A 21,356-nucleotide genomic window follows, 5' to 3' on the forward strand; every position below is an offset into this window, starting at 1 on the left:
GATGGAAGCAGAGACTGGAGTGCTGTATCTATAGGTCACAGAATGTCAAGGATTACTAACAGCCACCACAAGCTAGGAGAAGGCATGGATGGTTTTTCCCCTCAGAGACTCCAGACAGAATTAACCCTGCCAACACTTTGATTTCAGACTTCTGGCCTCCCAAATAGTGAAATAACACATTTCTGTTGTTTTAAGCCATTCAGTTTGTGGTAATTTGTTATGGCAACTCTAGGAAATTAATATAACCCCTAAAAACAATTCCTTTGTACAAAACCCTAAGTGGTGATACCATGAAAGAAGATGGTTAGTAAATGCATTTTTATGGAAGTGAATAAAAGTTCTCTTTTTCTATATCAAAAGGAAATACATCTATGAATGGTTTTGTTCATTTATTTCACAAAGAGCTACTGAATACCTTTTATGCACTGGGCATTGCTCTAGGGGCTGGAAATATAGTGGTGAACAAATTAGGTAAAATCAACAGAGCTTGCATTCAGAGGGGAAACAGTTACACAAGGAAACAGGACAAGACATAGTCTGCTGAGTTAGGGCTATAAAGAAGGTGAAACTGGATGATGTAATCTAAAGTGACAATAAAGGAGACAGGAGGTAGTGGGTGGTCAGGCAAGGAAGAGAGAACTGAGACCAGAATTCTGAGAAGCCAACACTTGTGAACTAGAGGGAAAATATTCTAGACAAGAAGAACTGAGAGAAATGGGAGCTGAGTGACTACTACCAAGTGAGAGAGATGGATGGGGAGATTTAGGCAGAGGCAGATCACAACTTCTATTCTGAGATATGTCACGCAGGTAGAAGAGTTTAAGTAGGAGAATAACATCACCTGATTTAAACACAGGGCAGCCAGGGTGGCTCAGGGGTTTAGTGCCGCCTTCAGCCCAGGGCATGATCTTGGAGACCTGGGATCAAGTCCCACATCGGGCTCCCTGCATGGAGCCTGCTTCTCCCTCTGCCTGTGTCTCTGCCTCTCTCTCTCTGTCTCTCATGAATAAATAAAATCTTTAAAAAATGATAATAATAAATAAATAAACATTTAAAGTCAGTGTGCTCATGTGGGGAGATGATTGTAGAGAGCCAGAAGGAGCAACAGACACTTGGGGGACTGTAGCATTAGGCTGGATGGGAGCAGATGGAGCTTGGATTCTGGTGGTATTGTGGGGGTGCAAAGAAGTGGACTAATTCTGGCTATAAGGTAGTTTGACAGGACTAGTAAGTATTACTTAAGTGCCTTCCTGGTCTAGCATCGCTTGAAATTCTGTAAGAGCTACAAAAGATATCATATTACCAAGACGCTACTATCCAGGAGTTTCACAATCAGGCAGATAAGACATACATATATTTATAAAACATATGTAGACTCAAATGTATTATAATGTGATAGAAACAATAAATGCAGGAAAGAAGGCTCCAGAGTGGGTAGAGGTAACATGGGAAAGTCTGTAAACTTGAGGTGGGCCTTCAAAGATATGTGAAGATTGAAGGAGAGCATCCCAGGTTAGACAAAGCATGAACAAACAAGAAAAGTAGAGGTTGAATGCGCACTGTTTGCAGTGGGTGAATAAATTAATCTGACTGGATTAGAGTTTGTATACAGTGAATAATGACAACTAAATTAGATCAGTAAAGTGAAGAGAGACGATAGCGGGCTTTGAAATCCAGGTTGAATTTACATTTAATATTCTAGGCCAGAGGTCAGCAAGCATTTTCTGAAAGGACCAAATAATAAATATTTTAGGTTCTGCAGGTCGTATGGTCTCTGTTACAACTACTTAACTCTTCCACTGTGGTCTGAAAGCAGCCATAGATAATACTTTTTAAATGAGTGTGGCGGTTTTTCAATAAACTTTATTTATAAAAACAGGTGGCAGGCCAGATTTGGTCCTTGGAGTATAGCAGCAGAGCAATAAAATAAAAATGGTGTTTTATGAATTTTTGAAGTAACCATGTGCAGGGGTAGGGAGCATTTCTTTGTTACCTGGCATCCATTTCCCCTATCCTCCTTCCTCATAGTTTCTGTGCTTCCAGCTAGATGTCATCTCCTCTCACATGTTTAGGAAGAAGCCAGCTGAATTCCTAGCTCTAGGCGTGGTCTCAGATTGGTTTAAATTCATCAGGTCATCCCATTCCCTATTCCATAAGGGTCTTTCATGTTACCCACACCTAAGCCACACAGTGCATGCCATTTCTGGGGCACAGAGGGTAGTTCAGGAAGGACATCTGAACCAAATTTGTGCAGGAACATGCAATGTTTCCTTTATAGTAATGGAGCTTCTAGGAAAGCAGCCTTCTGACTTCTCTGGAAGAGCCAACAAAAGGACACTCTCTTCCTTTCTGCTATATAGACATAAACCTTGGATTTCTGGATTTGGTTTGTTTTTTTTGTTTGTTTGTTTGTTTGTTTGTTTGTTTGTTTTTAAAGAGAAGCCTAGTCTGGAACCACGCTGTCAAGACTGAAGGCAGAACAGAGAAAGGTATAGAAGATAGATCTTTGATGACATGGTTAGGCCATTAAATCAAACCAACCCTGCAGCCTATCCTACCTTTGTCTTTTTAGTATTATTAACCAATAAATCACTTTCATTGCCTAAATCTGTTTTGAGTTTTTTATTACTTGAGATTAAAAGTAGGGGCACCTGGGTGGCTCAGTCAGTTAAGCATCTGACTCTTGATCTCAGCTCCGGTCTTAATCTCAGAATCATGAGTTCCAGCTCCATGTTGTGCTCCACAACCAGCACAAAGCCTACTTTTAAAAAAATAGTATTCCAGGGCAGCCCGGGTGGCTCAGCGGTTTAGTGCCGCCACCAGCCCAGGGCATGATCCTGGAGATCCGGGATCGAGTCCCATGTGGGCTCCCTGCATGGAGCCTGCTTCTCCCTCTGCCTCTCTCTGTTTCTAATAAATAAATAAAATCTAAAAAAAAAAGCATTCCACTATCATAGAAAAATAATATGGAATGGGGAGATATTGACAGGAGTTAGGCTAGATAGAAGACTAGGTATGAAGTGGTAAGGTACAAAGTGGCAGTGAGAAGGTCATTGTAAAAAGAGAATTAATATGTGAGGCTAGCTCATCTGCTCACATTTTTTAAAGATTTTATTTATTTATTCATGAGAGACACAGAGAGAGGCAGAGACATAGGCAGAGGGAGAAGCAGACTCCCTGCAGGACCCCTCCCAGGACCCCGGCATCATGCCCTGAGCAGAAGGCAGACACTCAACCACTGAGCCACCCAGGTGGTGGTCTGCTGGTCTGCTCACATTTTAAATCCAGCTCCACACAATGCTCTACCACCACTGCTGCCAGGACTGGACTGCACTGCAGCAATTCCCGCATCCTCCCACCCTCAACTCCTACCCTCCCACCTACAACTCTGCCACCATTGAGGGCACGAACAAGAACAGCAATATAGAGAAATTCGAAGAGGGATTCAAGATCAGTGCAAGCAAAAATCATTACAATGATGGGTTTTAGAACCAAAAGAACAACTGGATGGCAAATTGATAGACCCCAAAAGGGCCAAAGCTCTGAAAGGAAAAGAACCCCCAAAGAAGGTTTCTATGGGTGGACTGAGCCCAGATGCTTCTGAAGAACAAATTAAAGAATATTTTGGAGCCCTCTGAAGAGAATGAAAATATTGAACTTCCCATGGATACAAAAACAAATGAAAGAAGAGGATTTTGTTTTATCACATATACAGATGAAGAGCCAGGACAGAAACTGTTAAAGAACAGATTATCAGGGGATCCCTGGGTGGCTCAGCAGTTTAGCACCTGCCTGTGGCCCAGGGTGTGATCCTGGAGTCCCGGGATCGAGTCCCACATCAGGCTCCCTGCATGGAGTCTACTTCTCTGCCTGTGTCTCTGCCTCTCTCTGTGTGTCTCTCATGAATAAATAAATAAATAAAACCTTTAAAAAAAAAAAGAAAAGATTATCATTAAACTGGTTCTGGGGAGTGTGAAACCAAAGTTGCGCAACCCAAAGATGTGTATAGGCAGCAACAGCAACAACAAAAAGGAGGAAGAGGGGCTGCAGCTGGTGAACCAGGTGGTACTAGGGGTTGTGGACAAAGCTGGGGCCAAAACTGGAACCAAGGATTTAAAAACTACTATGATCAAGGGTATGGAAATTACAATAGTGCCTATGGTGGTGGTCAAAACTATAGTGGCTATAACAGCTATGATTATAGTGGGTATAACTAGGGGAACTATGAATATGGACACGGATATGCAGACTCTAGTAGCCAACAGAGCACTTATGACAAGGTGTCTTAAGGGGGTGGCAATCACCAAAATAATTACCAGCCATAGGAGGATGTTGGAGAAAACAGTGGGAACTTCATTGCAGGCTATGTATCACCTTGACCACATCTATCTCTGGGGGTCACACATTGCAGGCAAGCACAAGGCATACATCAGAAAACTATGTCCTGTGGCGATTGCTAAACTAACCCATCTTGCAAGATGGTCTTGAAGATTGGTCTTCAGTTGACCTAAGGTTTTCTTTTTGAAAATCTTTCTTTTTGAAAGATTTATATATTTATTCATGATAGACAGAGAGAGAGAGAGAGAGAGAGAGAGAGAGAGAGAGAGAGAATGAGGCAGAGACACAGGCAGAGGGAGAAGCAAGCTCCATGCCGGGAGCCCAATGTGGGACTCGATCCCGGGACTCCAGGATGGTGCCCTGGGCCAAAGGCAGGCGCCAAACCGCTAAGCCACCCAGGCATCCCCGATTATTTTGTAAAAGACTTTCTAGTGTACAAGACACAACTGTATCCAACTGTATATAACCACCAGTAGTTTTCTGTTTTTACTTTGTCTTTTGTTATCTGTGTTAAGACTTGATGTAGATGTGTGTTTATAAAAATTTCATTTGTATAAACATACTATTTATTTGTATAACATGATTTCATGTTAAACCTCAAATAAATGCTTCTTTATGTGGAAAAAAATATATATGAGGCTATCTATATTGATTTGCACAGAATTCCCACATAGAATAAAAGGCTAAGGGAAAAAAAAATTAAGGAGTATGGGAAGTGAGGAGTTTGAGCCCACTCACAAGAAAAGACACGTAAAACAAGGTTAAAGGTTAAAGAGGCATTGATTTTTAGGGCAGCCCAGGTGGCTCACCGGTTTGGCGCTGCCTTCAGCTCAGGGCGTGATCCTGGAGACCCGGGATCGAGTCCCACGTCGGGCTCCCTGCATGGAGCCTGCTTCTCCCTCTGCCTGTGTCTCTGCCTCTCTCTGTGTATTCTCTCATGAATAAATAAATAAAATCTATTTTTTAAAAAAAGATTAAGAACTAAAGGCACAAGGGGAAAGGTAATGGGAAACTCTCATTAGAAAGGGCAGGACTAAAAAAAAAACAAAAAAGAAAAGAAAGGGCAGGACTGAGATGCCTGGGTGGCTTCAGCAGTTTGGCACCTGCCTGGAGACTTGGGATCGAGTCCCACATCAGGCTCCCTGCATGGAGCCTGCTTCTCCCTCTGCCTGTGTCTCTGCCTCTCTCTCTTTCTGTTTGTCTCGAATGAATGAATGAATGAATGAATGAATGAATGAATGAATAAGTAAAAAAGGAAAAGGCAGGACTGATCAAGCCATCCCACTTCTTCATATTTTCATATTTTTCATACATACCAGGACACATTCTGTCAATAGAACATGTAGTCATTGATGTATAACTCCTATAAGCCCCTATAGAGTAAACAAGGCAAGCAGATGGGAACAACTAGAAGAAAAAGGCTCAGGTACAGTTCACACCAAATCACTGAATCTTCATATTTCAGTAATGTAAAGGTAAATAAAACACCACTGGGTTCCCAGTCCAACTTGTAAGAAGCTGAAAGTTGAGGCATCTGGGTGGCTCCGTTGTTAAATGTCTGCCTTGGGCTCAGGTCATCATCTCAGGATCCTGGGATCAAGCCCTACATCAGGCTCCCTTCAATGGAAAGCCTGCTTCTCTCTCTCCCTCTGCTCCTCCCCTTTATTTGTACACCCTCTGTTCTCTCAAATAAATAAATAAAATCTAAAAAAAAAAGCTGAAAGTTGTCACTCCAAGTTAATAACAAATAAAAAGATGAACAAACTGAAAAATCAGATCCAAAAGAGAAGTGAAGTCATAGGGCAAAATGTTGCTCCTCAAACTGGAGGGACCAACAGCAAATAGAGAGAACCACAATTTCCCAGAGCAACAAACTCTGCAGAAACCAATACCAGGGTGGGGAAACCTGAACTGTAATTTATGAATTGCGGGGTACTCAATGTGGATAACTCTGAGAGTTAAAAACTCCAGGGCAACCCAGTCACTGGAGGCTCCCACACACTTGTGAATTTTAACTCTTGGATCTCTATTATATTCTCACAGTGAATATCACAGAAAAATCCACACCTCTCCTTCTCCACCATGTTTTTGGCAGGGGAAAGGGAAAAGGAACCACTTAAAAATACACCAGAGCATTCTGTTCTTAACAAGGTCTGTCTTTAGAAGGTTACTATTTAATCACAGCCTCACCTGCTAGGGTTTTAGCAGAGCCTACCTAACTAGCCTGGGGGAAGGGAAAGTCCCACATCCAGCCCCCTCTAACCATCCTGTCTCACTTAAGGTATGGAGGGAGGAGGACTGGGCAGCACATTTGAGGTTCACAGTCCAAAGGCACAGGCACACTAAAAGACTGAGTCCAGATCATAAGATTATAAAATACTTCCCTTCTCCTCCACCCTACCATCACAGTACTAGAGGCCTACTCACAGCAGGTCCTTTTACCTTGTACATCATGCCCAGCTACCAAGAAAAAATTACAAGGTACACTAAAAAAGCAAAAAACATAGGTGGAAGAGACACAGAGAGCCTCAGAACCAGACTCAGATACAGAATGGATGTTGGAATTATCAGATCAGGAATTTAAAATAGCTATCATTAATATGCTAAGAGCTCTGATAAGTAGACAGCATGCAAGAACAGATGGGCAATGTAAGCAGAGAGATGGAAATTCTAGGAAAGCACCAAAAAGAAATGCCAGAGATTAAAAAAAAAAACAAACCACAACCCTGAACAGGGTTTTGTAACAAAAATGAACAATGCCTTTGTTGGACTTATTAGTAGACTGGACACAGCTGAAACGAGAATCTCTAAGTTTAAAGATACTTTAATAGAAACCTCCAAAACTGAAAAGCAAAGAGAAAATAAGACTGAAAAAATAAAAAGAACAAAATATCCAAGAACTGGGAACAAAAGATGTAACATATGCATAATGGGAACACCAGAAGAAATAAACAGAAGAAATATCTGAAACCATAATGATCAAGAATTTGCTCCCAAATTAGTGTCAGACACTAAATCATATATCCAGGATGCTCAGAGATTACCAAACAGGATAAATCCCCCCCAAAAAACTACACCTAGTCATACAATTTTCAAACTACAGAAAATAAGCCAGAGGATAAAAATATATTACCTACAGAGGAGCAAAGATGAGGAGGACGTGTGACTTCTCAGAAACCATGCAAGTAAGAATAAAATGGAGTGAAATGTTGAGTGTTGACAGAAAAACCCACCAACCTAAAATTCTGTAGCTTACAAAATTATCTTTAAAAAATGAAGAAGAAATACTTTCTCAGACAGACAAAAATTAAGGGAATTCATTGCCAGTAGACCTGCCTTGCAAGAAAATTTAAGAGGCTCTTGAGAGAGAGGGAAAATGATACATACCAGATACTTGTATCTATACAAAGAAAGGAAGAGCACTGGAGAAGTGAAGGCAAAATAAAAATTTTCATTTTTCTTTTTCTGATCCAACAGATAACAGTTTGTTCACAATAATAACAACACTGGAGGGGCACTTAAGTGGCTCAGTTGGTTAAGCATCTGCCTTCTGCTCAGGTCATGATCTCAGGGTCCCGGGATCAAGCTCCATGTCAGGCTCCCTGCTCAGCAAGGAGTCTGCTTCTCCTCTGCCTCTCCCCACTGTTCATGCATGCTCTCTCTCTCAAATAAGTAAATAAAATCTTTTAAAATAATAATAACAATAACACTGGATTCAACTATATATGCTTACATATGTATATATGTATAATTCTATATAAATAAAATTAATGGTAAGAATGATATAAGGGACAGGAGGGAAAATCAGGCTTATTTTGTTATGATAAAGCATTGTACTACCCATGAAGAAATATAGTATGAAAGTGGACTTGGATTAGATGTAAATGTATACTATAATTTCTAATGCAAATACTGAAAAATGAAGCAAAATAGAAGTATACCTGATATGCTAAGAAAGAGTGAAAATGGAATCATAAAACAATCAATTAAAGCCACAAAAGGCAGAAAAGGGATCACAAATAGAAAATAGTAACAAATGTGGTAGCTATTAATCCAACTATATCAATAATCATTTTGAATGTGAACAGTCTGAATGCACCAATTAAAACAGAGATTGGGCAGCCCTGGTGGCAAAGCGGTTTAGCACCTCCTGCAGCCCAGGGCATGATCCTGGAGACCCAAGATCGAGTCCCACATCGGGCTCCCTGCATGGAGCCTGCTTCTCCCTCTGCCTGTGTCTCTGCCTCTCTTTCTCTCTGTGTGTCTCTATGAATGAATAAATAAAATCTTAAAAAAAAAAAACCACACACACACAGAGATTGTCAGAGTGGATCAAAAAAAAAAAAAACATGACCCAGGAGTGATGGCAGCAAAATGGCAGTAGAGGAATTTTGTTTCCTCCCAAAAGGACCAATCTGAACAGCTACGCACGCATGTATGAAAACACTTTCTCAAGAGTCAAAGATTCCAGGTGATAGAACGCAGAATCTGGGTGAAGCACAGAGGTAGGAAAAGACGCAGAGGATGATAGAAAATAAATTCACATTGTTCCTATCACCCATCCTCTAAGCCTGGATACCCTAAGCCGAGAGAGAGACCTTCCCCATACCAGAAGATGAGTAAAGTGACTACACAGTTTCACTGTGGACCCCAGAGCTAACCAGTCCCAGTCAATCCCTGCAGCCTTAGGTGGCTCTTTACAGTCTCTGTCCTACAAACCCAAGTCTCCAGATCACCCCAGTACCTTTAGGCTTCCAAGGCCCAGGGCTCCTGAAAGGATCCTGAGAACCCAGATTCTTGGCACAACCCAGCACTAGTCACCACCCATGGCCCTGGGTAGTTCCTAATAGTTTCCACAAACCCAGGCTCCAGGTGGGCACCCACAAACCCAGGGTCCTGGCTGGGCCCAGTACGAGGCTAACTACCATAGACCCAGGCTTTCTGCCCACCCCAGCACCAGGCCAGCCTCTGTGGCTCCAGGCCCCATGCTAACCCCCAGTGTCATGCTGGCCCCTATGGATCTAGGCTCCAGACAAGGTGCCACAGACCCAGGCTCCTAGCGTACCCCATCACCAGGCCAGCTTCCAAGGTCCTAGCCTTAACACTGGCTCCCAAGACCCAGGCTCATGCTCCATACTAGCACCAGTCTGGGCCTGCAGACCTAACCTCTAGGCTGGCCCCCAAGGCCCCAGGTAACAGGATGACTCCTCCAACCCTAGTGCCAGGCTGGCCCCAGTGGTCGCAGCCTCCAGGCTGGCTCCATGGAATCAGAAGGACTTTGGGTTTCAGATCTCCAGAAATATAAGATAGTAAGCCACTGTTTTAAGCCACTAAATGTGTGGTGATTTGTTACAGCAACAATAGAAACTAATATAATATGCATATTGCCCTGGTAGTGCAGGACCCAAAAAGCCCACCAATCTGAATTTCCTCTCAAGAGGAACATCACCTAGGGAGCCTCAGTGAATGCCTCTCTACTAGAGCTGGAGAATTTATTTTTTTCTTTTTTTTTAATTTTTATTTATTTATGAGAGAGAGAGAGAGAGAGAGAGAGAGAGAGAGAGAGAGAGAGGCAGAGACATAGGCAGAGGGAGAAGCAGGCTCCATGCACCGGGAGCCCGATGTGGGATTCGATCCTGGGTCTCCAGGATCGCGCCCTGGGCCAAAGGCAGGTGCTAAACCGCTGCGCCACCCAGGGATCCCAGCTGGAGAATTTCTGAGGAGGGAGAAGGTTCACTCACACTATGCCTCATCTGGGTCATGAGCACATCCTGACTTCTGGCAAGGATGGGGAGAGCTACTGAGGATGTCCCAAATGGTATGATGGTACCACTACTAAGTGATCTGGTCTGTATACCCAAGACAGAACCGTAAACTCTAAGCAACTACAATATTTTGTGGGGCTTACAGAGAAACTGTAACTCAAGGGTGGGTCAGGTTGCAGTTTACCAGCAGAGAGGGAACATCAGAAGTGGTAATAACTAACCTGGGACTGTGGAGAAAGTGAAAATAAACTCCAGGCATGCAATTCTTGAACTTAAGCTAAGTAGGCAAGTAGACTTCTGTAGGGACTTTGGTGACAGATGAGATATATGTGGCCTACGAGCTCCCCAGGCACAAACCCTGCTTCTGTTTAGAGTGCTAATAAATGGGGGCTTCATGGCATGGCACAGATGAGAGCCCTCAGGCAGTGGTTGTAGGAGAGAAGAGTATTTGGGGGGAATCCCACATGGCAAGGCCTCAGATTTGGGGGCTATCCAGGCAGAGAGAATTTGAAAATGGCAGAATTTCAAGAAGGTCAGGTTGTGCCTTTTTATTGAAAAGGCAGAGTTGAGGAGTGGTACACAATATCGTGAGAAAGGAAAAAGCCATCTGCCTAGCCAGCTAAGGCAACTGAACCTATCCTTTAGGTTCTCCCTCCCATGCACAGGTCCATCCTAACCTGGGCAAGGTTACAGTGACAACAATAACACTTCTTAGAGTGGATGGAAGGGAAAGCTGCTACTGGTGAGAAGTGGAATCATCCCTCAGGCCCACCTAACTATCCGATTCACTTGATGAGAGGAAAACAGGTTCTCATAAAAGGTGGTCCTTTTCAGCCTGGGCTAGCCTAACACGCAGGTCATACCTCTGAAAACAGATTACAGTTGACACTTGAACAACAGGGGGTTTAGGGGCACCAACCCTTCACACAGTTGAAAATCTTGTTTAACTTCTGACTCTCTCAAAATATAACTATTAGTAGCCTACTGCTGACTAGAAGCCTTAATGATAATATAAGCAGTCAATAATGCATATTTCATAGGTTACATGTATTGTAAGGTGTATTCTTACAATAAAGTAAGCTAGAGAAAAAATGTTATTAAGAAAATCATAAGATACGTTTACAGTACTATCAAAAAATTTATCAAAATTTATCGAAAAAATCTGCATATAAGTGGACCCCCATAGTTCAAATCCATGTTCCTTAAGGGTCAACAATATTTTATATCAATAGAAATGCCTCCTTTGCTGGGATGATTGCTAATGAAACCCTTTGAGAACATGGAAGTATCCAAAAGGTTTGGATTTGCCAATGTAAGTAATAGTCTCCAATGGGTAATAGTTGGAATGTTATGGGTAGAAGCTTATTCTCATCAGCTTGAAATGCTATTAAGGATCCTATATGAAGGCCCAATGATTTTCATTAGATAGAGCAGAGTGTACAAACGAGCCAAATCATCACAGGTGGGCACAACTGGGTGTCTGATCCAATCCTGGAGCAGGCAAAAGAGAGTAGATAATAGACATTCATAGAGGACTGCAAGAGTCAGAGCCCAAATTCCAACAACGAGTTCTGAATTTGAACCAAGGGCCTGAGGAAGTAGGTAGGTACAGGAGGCCAGAGCAGGGTTCAGATGTGGAACACCTTCTAGGAATGTAATCACAAGATTACTTTCTTCTAAATCGTTGGTTTTTTGATATAGCTGGCATGGAACTATAAAGTGACTTTTGCTCAAGGACTTCCTAAAGGCCCTGCCAGACATTTGACAAACAGATGATAAGTATATCCCTTCTAGACATTTGACAAACATGTGATAAGCATATCCACAGTATGATTAGTGGCCATTAGCTCACACGTTCTGCATTTGCTTACTCCTCTCAAACTGTAAGGCCTCATCTCTTCTGTATCTCTAGGAGAAATACACGTTGACTCTAAGATCATTTATATTTCCACGAGTTGATAGTGCTTTGCAATCTACAGATTTTGATCTCTTTGTACATTCCTATCTCATTTTATTCTCCCTTGGGAGTTTTTTTTTAATATTTTATTTATTCATTCATGAGAGACACAGAGAGAGAGAAAGGCAGAGACACAGGCAGAGGGAGAAGCAGGCTCCATGCAGGGAGCCTGACATGGGACTTGATCCCAGGTCCCCAAGATCACATCCTGGGCCAAAGGTGGCGCTAAAATGCTGAGCCATCTGAGCTGCCCTCCCTTGAGAGTTTTTTTTATCTAGATTCTACAGCAGGAGCTACAGAAGTAGTCTTCTCTGATTTGGCCAGGAACTTTCTACACTTTGAATCTAGAGTGGGGCTTTAATAATATATGAGAATTTGAAAAATGGTCCAAAGGGAGCACTAGGGTGGCTCAGTGGATTAAGCATCTGACTTTGGGTCAGGTCATGATTGCAGGGTCCTGGGATCTGCCTGGCATTGGCCTTGCGTCAGCCTTGCATCAGTTCCACATGGGCCCATGTGGCTCTAAATTCAACAGCAAGTCGCTTCTCCCTCCCTCTGCCCCTCTCCCAACTCCTGCATGTACATACTGTCAAATAAATCAATAAAATCTTTTAAAAAAAAAGAATGACATAAAGAATAACAACTTTAAAAGACTTTTAACTTTTAGAAGAAAATAACTTGATGCAAGGGAGAATTTTTTAAATAAGACCCCAAACATACAAACTATAAAGTAAAAAGATTAGTAAAAAGCCATATTTAAGAAAATAACATCTCTACAGAAAAATAAGAGAAATTATGATTGTTTCTCAAAAACTAAATTTTCAGAGACTGTAAAATGCCTGCACCAGGGTGGCTACAAAATCCACAACACAGTAAATGTACTGGCTTTGTTACTCAGTGTGCTATGAAATTACTTTATCCATTTTCACCAGCAACTTTTTGACTGGGATTTGATAATGGCACTATAGTGAAGAAATGGTGTGTATACACAAGACACAATGAATAGTGGTCAGTTTTGCTTTGTTTTGCTTTTCTCTACAAAGGACAAACCAAAAAATAGGTTTCACGTGAGGAACGATGCTCTGATAGGAAAACAGCTATCAAAATGGCTTTCTGAAGGAAATTGCCAGATTTACTGTGCTCTTTTTCTTATCATGAGAACATACTCCCCCCTGCCCCCGTAGAGCATTGAGGGTCTAGAAAAATCTTCTGCTCTCCTCTAAGACAAATATTCTTGCCTGCTCTTGAAACAGATGTATAACTTCTAGTTTATTCCCTAAATGAGTAGCTCTTAAATAGTGATTTGCATTAGAATCATCTGCAGAGGGGATCCCTGGGTGGCTCAGCGGTTTAGCGCCTGCCAGGCCCATGTCAGGCTCCCGGCATGGAGCCTGCTTCTCCCTCCTCCTGTCTCTGCCCCTCTCTCTATGTCTATCATAAATAAATAAATCTTAAAAAAAAAAAAAAAAAGAATCATCTACAGAATCTAAATTTTTTTTTTTTTTTTTTTTTTTTTTATGATAGTCACAGAGAGAGGCAGAGACATAGGCAGAGGGAGAAGCAGGCTCCATGCACCGGGAGCCCAACGTGGGATTTGATCCCAGGTCTCCAGGATCACGCCCTGGGCCAAAGGCAGGCGCTAAACCGCTGCACCACCCAGGGATCCCCATCTGCAGAATCTAGAAAAAAAGTTCACATCTTGGACCCAATCCCAGGGATGTTGATTTAGTGGGTTTAGCCCTGGCATCTACATTTTTAAAATCTAAATTCCCTAAGTGATTCTGGTATGAAGCCCTGATTGAAAACAACTCCTACTGACCTTTGGACTCCTATGATTAAGCATTTTGGTTTTTAGCACTCTGTACCTCAGTCCTAATGACTGATCCCCACCCTTATGTTTTTCACCTATTTGCTCACTTGACTCTCCCATGTCCTCCATCAGTAACCCAATACTTATATGTAAATCAGATTAACAAATAATGCGTACAGCAAGCAGGCAGCCTGTTAGCACCAACTTGCTGGCTTATAATAATGAAATGGAAAGACTGAGAAGATGAGAAAATGCTAAGAGAAAGAATGACAGAGTGCTTGAAAGCATATGAAGAAGAGAGACCTAAAAGAAGAGACAATGAAACAGCACTTGTCAGATGGGAAGAAGTGTCTAAAATCTAGCCCTCCGCCCTTTATCCTTTTGTAGAATATCACCTATAGCATAATCTCTGCACCAGCTGTCTCCTTCCCAACAGCTTCCCTGTTGGTTGTCTAATCTCAGTGGAATTGATACAAAATTTCTCTTATTTCTCTTTCTGGGAGCAAAGAAGACAAACTCCTCTTTCTCAGATTACTTTGTAATTACTTCCAGTAATGCACTGCATTTTTTGAAATGTCTAAGCTATGCCCCTGAAAGTTTTTTTTCCTCCAACCTCTCTCACCGGCTAAACTCCTTGAAGCGTAAATCACCTTCCTTTCCTGCTTACCACCTTCTCAAGTTAGCACAGGAATTTTAGACATATCATACTCTAATTTTTGACCCACATGATTGGATAAGCAAGATTACAGTGTTGAAAAGAGATATTCAGGGAGATGTTTCTTCATTGGGATCACTGGTTATGGTTCCAAGATGTCTAAAAACTGTTTCAATTGCCCTCAAGGATAATCTTCTTTTGCCTCTAAAATAAACAACTCCATTCACTAGGGCAAACATTGGGCTTGAATTCTTGATACTTATTCTTGGTTTGACAAAGACCTTTATGTTTATCAAAAAAAAAAAAAAAAAAGGCCTTAACTAGCTATGGGCAACACATGAAAGAAATTTCTAAGAACCTTCTAAGAATTTTATCAAATTTTAACATTATTATGAACATCTTGTCTCCAAAATATTTGAGTATAATAAATCCATGTGAGTGGGTTTGAGTTAGGCCATTAAAATGAATAAGTCAGACTTAAGGATATAGGTAACCATCCTACTAGCTATAGAAGCCTAGGTTGCAAGTAAGGCTGTACAGAAAAGCCTACTTATATCAACTTTAATCTCTAAGAAAAATCATCTCTAACTTTAGTGTCTAGGCCTCTTTCCAACTTGATTCTTAAATAAGTTTTGGAATTCTGGGGACATATAAATATTTGTAGAATTAACTACTGGGACACTATTTATCCTACTTAGTCTATATCACAACCAAAGATGATACTCCTATGAGTGATTGTGTTTAAATCATTGTCAATCAATCATGATCTAGTTCCTCTGTTGCCACACAGAGACTTGAGTTCTTATCCTTCTTCTCTGTCAGTTATTTTGGTTAATAGTTGAAAGAAGCAGAGTAAGAGTAGGTATTTCCCTTCTAAGCGATTCTCTAAATACAGAAACTTCACAAACTTGCTTAGCTGGCATTCCAAGAGTTAGTAGGTCAACATATATTTATCAAGTGTCTACTATGTGCGCACTGAGGATTCTATGGAAATCAACACAGATAGAACACCTGCCCATCCAAAGAGGGAAGGAGGCTAGAACTCCTGGTGTACATATTCTACTGGAAGAATGCTTCTGTGGTCTGTGCTTACTTGTTTGCTGAGGATGTGTTAGATTTCTTTTGAGCTAGCTCTTTACTCAAAAAATTCTACTCATACATTACCTAGAGTAATAATTTCTTACTGCAAAGTCAAATCTAAATCTGCAGTTTTCTCCACTTCCTCTTTATATATATATATATATTTATATATATATATAAATATATATATAGCATCTTACATATATACATAATATATATATAAATATATATACAACATTGGTTAGTTTTATAGGTTTTCATCATAGAGATTACTTAAATTACAGAATCCTTACACATTTATGACTCTTTCTTTAATAACAGACTATAAAATAAATTTTGTCTGTGAGCACATTTTTAAGTGAGCAAACCAGCAGTAAAACCAGGAGTATTTTTTTGTTTTTCATTTTCATGTTTCTGATCTCCATATCTTTTCCAAAAATAAAAAAAAAAGTAGTCAACACAAAACCACAGATATAAAGAAGCAAAGTCCTGAAACAAGTTGGATGGTCCCCCAATGCCATCATACTTCTATTATGTGACTTCTGTACCGTATCTTACCTAAGTCATTTAACTTTCAGTTTCATAATCTAATAATTCTGGTTTCATTGTTCTTCTTAACTTCTTAAATGCTTACCCAGAAAAGCCTCTGCCTATTTAAGCACATTTGAGCCTTACCCAACATTAATAAGTTCAATAACAAGGTGAGATGTTTAGATTCCACTTTTCCTCACTGCTTTTGTAAAAATACACACACATATATATATACAATACATATATACACATATATATTGCATTTACCAGTTCATTATAAAGGAATATGATAAAGGATACATATGGAACAGATGTAGAAGATGAGGTATGTGGGAAGGGGCGCTGAGCTTCCATGCCCTCTACGGGAATGCCACTCTTGTAGCACCTCCACGTGTTCACCAACCTGGAATCTCTGTAAGAATATTTTAAGAGCAGATTGAAAAGGGGGTAGTAATTATGTATTTTAAAAAAATACAAACAGGGCAGCCCATGTGGCTCAGCAGTTTAGCATCACCTTCAGCTCAGTGCATGATCCTGGAGACCCGGGATCCAGTCCACGCTGGGCTCCCTGAATGAAGCCTGCTTCTCCCTCTGCCTGTGTCTGCCTCTCTCTCTCTGTGTGTGTCTCTAATGAATAAATAAATAAAATCTTAAAAAAATAACAACCATAAGCAGACATCCATACATATGTGTATATATTTTTTATATGTGTATATTAAAAGGTAAGTTTCAGGGTTTTATCTTGACAGACCAGAAATTAAATTATTTAATTATAGCATTTAAAGTAACCTAACACCTCCCCACAAACATAATTTGGGAGAATATTTAAATAAGGCTATAAACCTGGGCCAAGTTAAATGCTGGAAAAAATAAGAAATACGGCTACTCTAAAAAAGCTATGCCACAGTTGCTTATATCAGTTAGTTCCAATTGAATAAAAAGTAAGTTTTAACAGCCTGATAGCTAGTAGGCAATTCTGTTTTAGTCAATCATTCAAAAACCATTTACAGGGGCCCCTGGGTGGCTCACCGGTTGAGCATCGGCCTTCAGCTCAGGTCTTGATCCTGGGGTCCTGGGATGGAGTCCCTCATCAGGCTCCCCACAGGTAGCCTGCTTCTCCCTCTGCCTATGTCTCTGCCTCTCTGTATAAAATCTTAAACACACACACACACACACACACACACACACACATTTATGGAACACATAAGAATACAAAGATTAACTTTGTAAAGAATTAGCCTTAACCTTGTATAAATTCATATATTACATGGTTATCAATGCTCTTAAATTGTTCTATTTTATGGATGGATTTTATATACCTACATAGTTTAATACACAGTAGTGACTTTTAAATTTGTTTTAGAAAAATACTATTAGATATTATTCACCATTTCCACATAACAAAAATATATACTTTATGACTTATTTCATGCTTTTTCTTGATAACATTAATGTATTTTTTCATAGAAATTTTGAGAACTGTTCTACAAAGAAAAAAATCATGTGTATTTTTACCACTCAGATATACTCTTGGCATTTTCTTTTCTTTTTAAAGATTTTATTATAATGGAGAGGATGATGACAACTCCTTCAAGAAGAGAGATTGAGGGATGCCTGGGTGGCTCAGTGGTTGAGCGTCTCTGCCTCTGGCTCAGGGTGTGATCCTGGAGTCCTGGGATCGAGTCCCACGTCAGGCTCCCTGCATGGAGCTTGCTTCTCCCTCTGCCTGTGTCTCTGCCTCTCTCTCTCTCTGTCTCTCATGAATAATAAATAGAAAAAGAAAGAAAGAAAGAAAGAAAGAAAGAAAGAAAGAAAGAAAGAAAGAAAGAAAGAAAGAAAGAAAGAAAGATGGAAGTAGATAATTTGTTAAGGCTTTAGATTTTAGACCTATAATCAAATTATTTTCTTGTAGCTGCTTCTCTCATTTGAAATATTTCTTCATCTTCAGATAATAGAATGATAGAAAATAATGGAACTTTAGAACTAGGAAGGCTGTTAGAGGCTGTCTGACTCAATTCCTCTTCCTTATTGTAATGGAGTAAGGACTTCAGTTCATTGTCTTATCCCTCTTCTTTGGCCCTATAAGTAATCCAGTCCCATCAGCACTTCCTTTGTAATGTCTCTCAGGCTGTTCCTACTTTTTTCATTATCATCGCTCCAAAGTACATGTTTTCATTTCCTAGTGTGTAGGTTCTTTCCAAAGTCATCTGCTTTTCTTGCCTTCAGTCTCTTTCTCAACTAATTCTGGGAAAGCTTCCAGGTTACATATCCAAAAACAATGTGATCATTATGACACATTCCCGTCAAAACATATTTAATGGTTTTACTGTGGTCAGAGGATAAGGCAAGACCCAAACTCTAAGCCTAACCTAAAGAACCTCTTAGGGATGCCTGGGTGGCTCAGCCGTTGAGCATCTGCCTTTGGCCCAGGGTGTGATCCCAGGGTTCTGGGATTGAGTCCCATGTCCGGCTCCCTGCAGGGAGCCTGCTTCTCCCTCTGCCTGTGTCTCTGCTTCTCTCTCTCTGTGTCTCTCTCATGAATAGATAAATAAAATATTAAAAAAAAAAAAAAGAACTTCTTAGAGGCTGGCTTTAACTTCCCTTTCCAGGTATATCTTCAAGTATTCTCCTAAAAATCAAAACTCCATATTTACTTAGTTGAATCTTTATACTTTCTAAACAAATATCCTTTTAGCCTTGAGATAATATATTCAGAAGATTTAAAAAAAAATAGCCAGGTTCAAGGGGAAAAAAAGAAGGCAGTTAAGAGTGAAGATGGAGAACAAAGGTGAAGCGAGAACAGGAAGAGAATGTATGACTTTTCTATGGTTTCTTTCACCTCATTTTTCTCCTTAGTTTTCAGAACCTTTAACGAATCCTTAGTTTACTGTGACTTTTCAAATCACACATTTTTGTATCTTTGCACAAAGACTACTAAGATGATGGGAAGGCATCTAAAGTTGCCAGACCAAAACAAAACAAAACAAAAGTTAAATGCAAGGTAAAATCAAGGCTTTACAAAGGGCAGGTGCCTGTCATATTCAGTGGAATATCATATATATATATATATAAAGATTTTATGTATTTATCCATGAGAGACACACACAGAGAGAGAGGCAGAGACACAGGCAGAGGGAGAAGCAGGCTCCAGGCAGGGAGGCCCATGCGGGACTTGACCCCGGGTCTCCAGGGTCACGCCCTGGGGCTGAAGGCAGGCGCTCAACCTTGAGCCACCCGGGCTGCCCCGGAATATCCTAAACATCTTAGACTTGAAGAGAATTTTGACTCCAAAAGACAATACAAATACAGGGTTTCTTCGAGTTTCAAAATGGAGCTCTGCACGCGCGACGCCTTCATTGCAAGCTCAGCAAGTTTCCCAGCCACCGAAGGGGTTTCTTCCCAGCACCCGGGGGATGGACACGTGGTCTCCCCCACGGCGGGACCGCAGGTGTCCCTTTCCATGTGGGCGCACGTTCTATCCAGATCCAGCCCAGGACCCGGCTTGGGAAGGTCAAGGTCACACACAGGCCTCGGCGAACGGGGAAAGCAGGATTCTGACCCGGATCTGATTTTTAAACTCTTTGCTATAAAATGACTAGTCACACCGACGTATGAACTAGCGGATCACAAGACGCTGGGCTTTAGGCTGAAAAAAACCAGAGGCTTCCAATTCCGTCTGAATTTACGGCGAGGAAGACGCGCCTAGCAGGGTCCCCGCGGCAGCCGCCATGTTGGGAGCGCCGCGGCCGGAAGTGTCGGCGGCGAGCGGCTGGGAGGCGGCGGCGCGGGGGCGGAGCCGGGGATCTGTGTCCCCACCCACCCCTGCCCCTCCCCCTCCCCCGCCCCCCCCACATCCCGGCTGCCGGGGGCGGAGCCTCAGGGCGGGAACGGGGACCCTGCGACTCGGAGCCCCGCGGCGGGGGCGGGCGGGGCCTGGAGGCGGGACCCGCGGCTGCCAGGCTCAGAGATGCCCTGGCGGCGCGGCTTGAGGCCTGGGGCGGGGGCGGGGCCCGGTGGAGGGGCGGGGCCCGGTGGAGGGGCGGGGCCCGCGCGGCGGGCGCGGGGAGGAGCTGACCCGGTCCCTGCGCTCCTGCACCTCGCTTTCTCGGAACGTGACAGAGCTGCTGTAGCCGGCCGCCAGCAGCCCGCAGCTCTCGGTGGAGAGAGCTGGGGTGGGAGATGACGGTGATTTCCTTCCTGCTCGGCCCATCACGAGCATCGACTCCCTTCTTGCGGCCTCGGGGCTGCAGACGTAGCAGGTGAGATGGGGCCCCCGGGGGCGCCCCCGCCCCGCCCCGGCTCGGCCTGGCGGACCCTGGATGCCCCCATCCTCGCCCCGCGGGCCTGGGCCGGGGGGCGGGCAGTGCCCCGCCCTTAGCACCCGGGCGTGCAGCCCGCTGCCGGAGCCTACCCGCTGTTAGGACCCCGGGAGCCACCCAAGAAGACTTAGCCTAGGGGAAGGGACCGCTTGTCCCCTCCAGTGACAAGCGCCAGAGCCCAGTTTGAGGAGCGCCTCCTTGCACGGCCACGCGTGTCATTCTCGGACTCTGCCTTTTATCCCGAGGGGGCGGCCTCAGTATCTGCCCTCCTGGGAGCTCCTGCCCGGTACCTGGAGCGCTGCACCAAATTTTCTCCCTTGCCTCTTTTTGGAGCATGTCAGGTACCGTGACGTTGTGACCCCCACGCCCCGGGGGAGCTGAGAGACCAACTTTCTATCCCAGGCGCAGACCCCAGGCGGCCTTTCCGCTGCCACCGCTGGCTGCCCGGGCCCTGGGTGGCAGCCGGTCTCGGGGCAGGCTGTTTGGTTAAGGACGCTCCGCATCCTTATCTTGGAGGGCCAAAGTCTGCCCCTGCCGACGCGGGAAGAGGCCGTGCATGGCTCCCACCCGAGGTCTCTAGGGAGGACATTTGGTCCTCTGCAGGTAGGTGGGAGTGGGCGGGTGGTGTGACTGCTGATGTGCAAGATGCTGTAATAATACCAGGCTGTGTTGGGTTTGTTCCCCCGCAGGATAATGGATATTGGCTGTTTGAGGACAGACAGGCTAAGAGTTTAAAGCTTTCTCTGCAATAAATCAGAACCCTCTTCCCCATTTTCACTTAACAGGGGGTGGCTGTTTACGGTTTCAGTGGTTCCTTCGTGTTATCGCCACCAGCTGTCAGTGGCTGGCAGCCCTTTGTATATAGCATTTCTCTCCTCCTCATCCCACTAAGCGGCCACCG

General features: G+C 42.8%; 1 protein-coding gene and 1 pseudogene across 2 annotated transcripts in view; both read left to right on the plus strand.

Moving 5' to 3' along the window:
* Window positions 1-3,297: 3,297 nt before the first annotated feature.
* On the plus strand, window positions 3,298-4,325 carry LOC129498411 (heterogeneous nuclear ribonucleoprotein D-like; annotated as a pseudogene).
* A 15,892-nt stretch (window positions 4,326-20,217) lies between these two features.
* Window positions 20,218-21,356, plus strand: part of GPR155 (G protein-coupled receptor 155) — a 43,703-nt gene continuing 42,564 nt past the window's right edge. The window contains exons 1-2 of one of the 2 annotated variants that reach the window (XM_055308215.1): window positions 20,218-20,395; window positions 20,858-21,058. The gene's annotated coding sequence lies outside the window, so the exon portion shown is untranslated. The remainder of the gene's footprint in view (window positions 20,396-20,857; window positions 21,059-21,356) is intronic. The other variant, XM_055308214.1, reaches the window with a different exon arrangement.

Source organism: Nyctereutes procyonoides, unplaced genomic scaffold (genome assembly GCF_905146905.1).
Source record: "Nyctereutes procyonoides isolate TBG_1078 unplaced genomic scaffold, NYPRO_anot_genome, whole genome shotgun sequence".
In the NCBI taxonomy this organism is placed as follows: Eukaryota; Metazoa; Chordata; class Mammalia; order Carnivora; family Canidae; genus Nyctereutes; species Nyctereutes procyonoides.